The sequence below is a fragment of the Pinus tabuliformis genome, chromosome 3_1, assembly GCF_031772625.1.
Source record: "Pinus tabuliformis cultivar Carrire ecotype Pingquan chromosome 3_1, CPIR1, whole genome shotgun sequence".
Taxonomy (NCBI): domain Eukaryota; kingdom Viridiplantae; phylum Streptophyta; class Pinopsida; order Pinales; family Pinaceae; genus Pinus; species Pinus tabuliformis.
The window spans coordinates 605,810,037-605,818,436 of NC_142301.1; positions in this window are offsets into that span (position 1 = coordinate 605,810,037).

Here is an 8,400-nt window from a genome sequence, read left to right on the forward strand (position 1 = left end):
GTAGAAAAGGCCCAACATACATCTAATCTCCAAAAGGAGCTGGAAAAGGTAAAAAATCATGTTCCCCTGACTGAGCTTCTAAATCAGCCTCATTAGAAAGCTCAAGTCTCCCAATTCATGCACCCAACCACCTCTACACCATCCCATGTTAGTTTGAACCTTCAAGAGGAGAGGCCCATGGTTGTTTTTGGGCCGCATGTGGAAGAGTTGGATGATTTTACTATGCCTTTCTATGTGACTTTGGTGATCCATGACCTTTTGTTACATAATTGTATGCTGCATTTTGGGGCCTCACACAACCTCATGCCACTATTAGTAATGGAACAACTGGGTTTAGAGACCACTAGACCATATAAGTACATGTACTCCTTTGACTCCAAGAGAGTCAAGTGATTAGGCATGATAAATGATCTAGTGGTAAACCTAGCTCAGATCCCAGTGAAGAGTGTGGTCATGAATATAGTGGTCGTTGACATACCTCCTCACTTTGGAATGCTCTTATCTGATTTTGGGGTTCCAAGGTGGGTGGCTCTATCAAGCTAGATATGGCTTATGCCATCATTCCCATTTTTGGAGGTGAGAAAAGGAGGCTATACAGAGAATCCTAGTTTGTGAAAACTGTGACCCCAGCTAAAGGCTTAGAGAACTCCTCGATGCATGGGAAGGATAGAGACATCTCCTGTTTGTTCTTAGAAGAGGATGAGACCTTCCTAGAGGAAACATCAGTACACCTAACAGGGTAGTCAGATCACTTGCATGCAAATGAAAACAAAGTATGGAAATTATACTTTATTGGAGAAAACTCAAAAGATGGGAATGGAAGTGGAATATTTTTGGTATCTCCAGAAGGTAGCATGATACCCCTCTCTTTCAAGCTCGAATTTGAGGTGACCAACAATGTGGCGGAGTACGAAGCATTGCTCCTGGGGTTACAAATGGCAAGAAATATGAACATTGAATGCATATCAGTCTATGGAGACTCTGAGCTAGTCATGAGACAAATCCGAGACCAATTCCATGCCAAATGCCCGAGGCTAAGGACATATTGAAATGAAGTGTGGGACTTAATCGACAATTTCTTCCTGGCCTTTAACATCCAGTTTCTGCCTAGGGAAGAAAACAGGATGGATGACTCTCTTGCGGTAGCAGCAAGCACTTGCAGGTCCCCACAGAATTCACTTCTCAAATATGAGATAGAAGTTAGACACAGGCATTCAATACCTGATAATGTCAAACACTAGCAAGTGTTCGAAGATGATGAGAAAGTAAAAAGATTCATAGAATTCGTTGAGGAGTTTTCCCACTCCACCATCAATCAGGAAGAAGAAAAAGCATAACAAGAAGCCACTTCATGGAAAGATACAGTGGTTGGGCAAAAAAAATTGCAACTAAAAAGGAACACCATCCCTAGTGGACTTGGTACACTAGAAAGACTTTTTAATAAAGATGACATAGCATCCAAACCAATGGCCCCAGAGAAAGATGAGCAAGTATAAGACTACAACATCGGATCAGAGGAGGAACCCCAGACGATTAGGTTGTCCAAAGGAATCCCCTTGCAATACAGACAGAGGTATTTAGATCTATTCAAAACTTACAAAGATGTATTTTCTTTGTCTTATGATGATTTGAAATCGTTTGATACAAATATTATTCAGCATAAGATTCCTCTGAAGAGTGGGATAAAGCCATGCAAATAGAAACTCAGACAAATAAACCCACTCTTACTCCCCTCCATTGAAAAGGAGGTAAGGAAGCTGTTGCAGGCCAAGATCATAGTCCCTTTAAGATACTCTGAGTGGGTGGCTAATTTGGTCCCTATCCGAAAGAAGAATGGAGAGATAAGGTTGTGAGTGGACTTCTAGAATTTAAACAGGGCGTCTCTAAAAGATAACTACCCTCTGCCCAAGATGGATAATATATTGAAGAAGGTAGTAGGTGCAACTAGAATGTCCATGATGGATGGATTCTTCGGATATAACCAAGTGTAAATCCACCCCGAGTACTAGAAAAAGACTACTTGCACCACCCCATGGGGAACCTTCATGTACGCCCACATGCCATTCAGGTTGATAAATGCAGGGGCCAATGTTCAGAGAGCTATGGACATAGCTTTCGTGAGCGAGAAAGATAAATTTGTGGTAGTCTACTTAGATGACATCACAATATTTTCTAAGGCTGATGAAGAGCATATCCTCCATTTAAAGCTTACCTTCGAGAAGTGGTGGAGGTATGGCCTCTCTCTGAATCTGAAAAGCTCTCAGTTCGCCCTAAGTTAGGGGAAGCTACTTGGATACATAGTAGCATAGGAATTAGTAAAGATTGATCCTGAAAGAGTCAAAGGCATCAACCTTATTCCCTTGCCCAAAAACAACAAAGAAGTCCAAGCCTTTTCGAGGAGGATAAATTTCTTAAGGCGATCCATACCCAACTATGCTGAGATAGTTAAAGGTATCACAGATATGCTCAAGAAGGAGAATGAAGTTAAGTGGAGCTTTGTCCCCCGTGATTCTTTCACTAGGATCAAAGAAGCATTGGCTGAGGCTCCAGTGCTAGTCAACCTCGATTATTCAATGCCTTTCGACATCTTTTCTTTCATCTCTCCACATACCATTGTTGTCGTACTATTACAGGAAAATAAAGAAGGTTACGAAAAACCCATTTCATTTTTAGCCAATTCCTAAGGGATGCTGAGATGAAGTAAAATATATTGGAGAAACAGGCCTATGCACTGGTCAAGGCACTGAAGTCATTCTACATGTATGTGTTGCAATTAGGAATCACAACGTTTGTCCCAACGACTGCAATCAAGGACATTTCGGTGCAAGGAGGCAGCGAAGGAAAGAAGGGCAGGTGGATAGTTAAAATACAAGAATATGAGCTGGAAATCAAGCCTACCAAGCTCATCAAAGGCCAGGGGTTGGCTAAGATTTTATCTGAATCCAACTTCCAAGCTCTAGGAATAAACCTGATCACAGAGGACGACATACCATAGGATGAACATAGTGTAATTAAAATAGTTGAGCAGAAGATCTATGCCAAATATGAGGGATTGCCCATGTATAAGAACATTGTTTATTACCTCTTATTCCTAAGATGCCCATTAGGACTGGATAGATCTAAATACTAGACTCTGAGATTGCAGGCACAGAAATACATTATATCCAATGGATTTCTCTACTAGAAGGACCCGCTTGGGGTATTACTGCTATGTTTGGTGGAGGGAAAAACCCATGAAGTGATTGAGGATTTCCATGGGGGAGTCTATGGAGGACACTACAGTTGGAAGGCAACATCACACAAAATCCTCAAGGCAAGATTTCACTGGCCCACACTATTTGGAGATGTTTATTCTCAAGTCAGGTTGTGTCAAAAATGCCAATTGTTTGCTGAAAGACAGAAGTTTTATCCTCTCCCCTTGATTCTTATGCACGTAGAGGAGCCTTTTAGAGAGTGGGGATTGGACTTCATTGGAGAAATAAACCCACCTTCTAGCAGCCAACACAAATGGATCTTAATAGCCACTGACTATTTCACCAAGTGGGTAGAGGCTATCCCAGCTAGGAATGCTATTGATTCAGTGGTGATAAAATTCACGGAGGAGAACATATTATCCCACTTTGGGTGTCATTTTAAAATCACTAAAGATAATACATAGGTCTTCAAATTTTCCAAGTTCACCAACTTCTACCACAAGTTCAACATCATTATTGGACACTCCACTACATACTACCCTCAAGGGAATTGCTTGGTTGAGTCTTCTAATAAAACTGTGGTGAGAGTTCTAAAGAAGACCATCATAGAAAATCAAAGAAACTGAGACTCTCAACTAAAGTTTTCATTGTGGACTAACCATGTAACACCCAAAAGATCCACTGGGAAATTACCTTTTGAGCTAGTATATGGCAAGGTTGTTGTCTTCCCTATCCAATTAGCAATGCTAGTAGATAAGTTGCTACAAGAAGTCGAGGAAGTGCCTAGCGCCTTAACTAGAAGGATAAATCAGATGGTGTAGCTTCATGAGAATAGAGAGCATATGGGGACCAAACTGTCAAACTACCAACAAAGGATGAAATATCTGTTTGACAAGAAGGCTAAGGATAGACCTCTTCAGCAAGGAGATTTAGTTCTCAAGTGGGATGTCAAATGAGAAGACAAAGTCAAACATGGAAAGTTTGATCCGCTATGGTTCAGACCCTTCAAGATTGCAGAAGAAAGGGGAAATAACACTTACATGCTTGAAAACTTGGATGGTGAACTGCTAGAACTTCCTGTAAATGGTCAGTTCCTAAAATTTTATTTTCAAAATTAGAGATATCTGTCTCTTGCTCATTGTAAATATCTGGTGTGTGTGTTGAAATTGTTATTTGAATTTTTAGTTTATTGTCAAAAAATTCCTTTTTCATAGAATTATATTTTGTTTAATAATAACCTCATTCCCAATGGAAGGAAAGGCTACTAGTCTGTAGGTTCTCAGCTCCTTGCCAGCAAGGCATTGTCCCTAGTTGGAGCCAATGTTGTCACACACTACATTGTGGGTTTCAATTGGTCAAGGTTGCGCAAGATCAGTGAAGTTTGGAGCCACTATCCTAGGCCACAGAATATCTCAGAGCTTAATAAGACCTCCTCCAATGCCTAGTGATTGGCAAGAACTTTCCAGTGGCATATATAAGTCCAAACAAGGACTTCTGGATCATAATTTATGGCCTATTGAAGATTTGCCTTGGAAGGCCTCGAAAACCAAGAAAATGGCTAAGTTCGAAGGAAATCCCGCATCCCTCACATCAATGATCCCACATGGCCCCCGCAACACCTAATGGGACATCCTTAAGATATGCGAGAGAGGATAGTCGATAGTGTTCAATCGCCGGGAAGGGCAGAGGTCGATTTACATTAAAAACCAATGAAAAATAGGGTCAGGCCGCTCCCCTTCTCTCTCCTCCATGTGGCGAAAGGTGGTAAACCCCGAATCTCGCAATATATATGGATTGGAGGGGTTTTGACTTAAAAGACCGTGCGAGGGGCTGATTTGCGATATAATGAGAAATCGTCTAGGAAGGGCCGAAAAGGTTTAACACTAGAAAGGCGAACAAAATAGGAGTGTGTCACCTCCCTTCTCTCTACTCCACATGGCGTAATCCCGCATCCCATATCTCGCATCACAATAGTCCCTCAGATAGGCATATCGATAGGTTCCAAACCTGAAGACCGTGTGGGGACCGATATTGCCATATAGTGTTGTATTGCCTGGAAGGCAGAGAAATGATTTAACAAAGGAAAGCGAAACAAAAGAGGAGTGGGCTACCCCCCTTCCCTCTCCTCCACGTGGCACAATCCCGCATCATAGCAGTCCTGCAGCTCGTCACATTAGTAGGTTCTAAGAACTTCAAAGACTTTGCAGGGGCCAATTTGCGATATAATGTCGTATCACTGGGGGAGAGCTAAAATGATTTAACAAAGGAAATGCCTGAAAAACCAAGGTAGGTAGCCCTCTTTCTCTCTCCTCCACGTGGAAGTATGGCAAGTGACATGGTGGTATGGATGATGATGTGGTAGAGGACACGTGTCATCCAATTTCACTGTTTTGAGGGGTGAAATGGGGCCATTTCTGGGTGACACGTGGCAGTGATGATGTCACCCCCCGGACTGGCAATCGTAGCTGTTAAGGGGAAAAAGGCTAAATACAATGGTGCAAAGTTAAAATGCCGATATGCGGGATTTGTGATAACAAAGGAAAAGTCCTCCAAACACGGGTCTGAAGGCCTTAGCGCCTGATGGCTCAGCCCCTAGTTCCAGCTCCCGATCATATGAGGAAAGTCACACGGGGGGCTAAGGGGGAAATCCAAAATGCTCGTTTCGCCTATTTGAGAAGAAAAATCCCGCACCTACGAGACTGTGTTGTTACATTGGAATGCATATCACCTACTAATTCAATACACTGATGGTGCAATACAAAGGTTTAATGGGCAGATGGGCCAACGACTAAAAGACTTTAATGGGGCATGGCGCAAGGATGGAGCAATACAAGGGACTTGGTAGGATTAATGGTTCAGTATGGAGCCTCATCCCTCTACATAGAAAAGGACCACAAATACCAGCACTAACAGGTGATCCAACCCCTACTCCATAGAGGAAGGCCTTCAAGAAAAAAAAGCAGAAGTGATGGGAGCCGGTTGAGCAGCACGAAAGGGCCATACAACAAGCCAACTTCAATATGTAACAGTGGTTATGACCGGGATGGGCACTAAGACAGTTAATGCTTCTCTTTGACTGATATTCATTTTTGATGTCCTGTAACATGCCTCCCTTCAATGAGACATTTATTTCTGTAATATATTTTTGGGCCACAGGGCCATTCACGACTAATACAACTAGTCGACTTGACAGCTAAATCTAGGAGATAGATATTTTTGCTATAATGTAGCTTCTTGCTCCCCTCTCTAGAAAAATAGGGAAAAGAAAGACTTAGAAAAGGTTCAAAAATTCTAGAGAAAACAACACTACACGTTGTTTTAAGACTATATCACTTTGTAATACAGATCTTTTCAGAATATCTAGGAAGAACTGGTGATTACCTCTTCGAGTATTACATTATGCGTTCCCCTTGTAAAACTCATTTTTATGTTCATGCTTCTTCCCTGAATTCATGCTAAGTATTGTTGCTAGAAATATTTTAAGCTCCCTCATGGATTCATTAGTATCTACATGTTAATGCAAAGGCCTGTAATTGTTTCAAAAATTCATTTGCCTCAACATTGTTTATGTATATGCTTGTGAGGACTATTGAAATTATATCTTTAAATCTACAACACATGAATCATAGCTTTCAATTTATCCTTCATTCATTATTTCTGCTTGTAACTCAAATAAGCATAGAAATCCCTAATGCCTCGAGCTCTATGTGCTAAGTGTAGTATGCTTGAAGCCTTATGCTCTATGTGATGAGTTTCTCCTCCTCTTGGTCCTCTCTCATCTTCTTTGCAAAAGCTTATTATGCTGTAAGATCTTGAAACACTCAACCTCCTCTATTTTTATGCTTATTTCTAGGATCTGAATGTGTGAAGAAGTACCAGAAATCCATGTTTCATTTCTTTGGATTAATGAACCAATCCATCTCTTATGTATATATGTATCTATAGAACATAAGTGTTGTCTCCAGTTTCCTATAAATCATTTGAGACACGCCAATTTAAATGTGCCTAGGCACTGGTCTTGTAAGCAATCCAAGATTTTCTCCGGGAGATACAACAAAGGGTGTGGAGGAAGGAGCTCCAAAAGTGGCCTTGTGGGCTTGAAACCTAAGCCTGGGGTTTTTCACCCATTGATGTTGGGGAAAAAGCCATGGAGAGATTTCGACATGGATGGATGAGGATGATAGTGCTCGTCGAGACAAATATGACGCATCAAAAATCATTTGATTCTGAGTTGTCCTTGAAGAGTTATGAATTTTTGAAGTTTGTGTGTGGGCTTATGGCACAATGTTAAGGTTGGCTTAGTGGTTAAGTTACCTTTTGATGCCCCACATAGTTAATTCGTTGGATCCACTTGATGCCTGTAAGTATAGGTCAACTCTAAGGAATTTAGATATACATCCTAAGTGCATTCAACATCAAAGTTAGCTCTGAAATTTAGTGTGGTTCTGAGGCAAAAGGAAGGAGAAAATGCAATTGAGTTTTTGTGAGGGTATTCTATATGTTTTTTGGAGTATATATTATGTGAAAAAATCCGCAACCCAAACAATCAAGTAAGGTGACTTAAGGCCATGTTTATGGGCAGAATCAAGGTGTCTCCCTTGCTAGATTAGGCTACAACTAAAGAGGTAGGTACAAGGGTATTTTCCTGTGATTATTTGTGATGAGATATCTACTACAGGTGGTCCACAAATTGTTGTAGATTACAACAGGTGATTTGTGGAGTGTTGAGGGCCATGAGGTCTTGTGGAGAAGGCTCTTTGTAGGAAGCAACCTCTATAGGAACAACACATAATGTATAAGGGTAAATGAGGCTTCAAACATGATTTTCCTTATTCTTGGAGGCAACCATGGTTTGTTGTAGCAGTCTGAGATAATTCAAAGCCTTGTGGAGCTGCCCAAGGTGTCTAGAAGATGAAGGAAGGGACATAAAATTAGGTGGAACTTTGGACAAGAGAAGAAACAGTTTTGGAGCAATGGTTTAGGGTTGTTGGGTGCCCTAACTAGTCTTGAGAATGCACAAAAATCGAGGTTAAGGAGGAAGAAACAATGAGTTGTATATGTCACGTTGTTGATGGATGGATGCTAAGTGGATGAGGGTCCTAGGAGAGGAAAAGTTGATGAAGTTTGTTGGCAACCAAGAGGAGGGTTTCCTAGATGTGAGGATGCCCTAGCTAGAGGCAAATGCTACAACAAGTATTGGTCACTC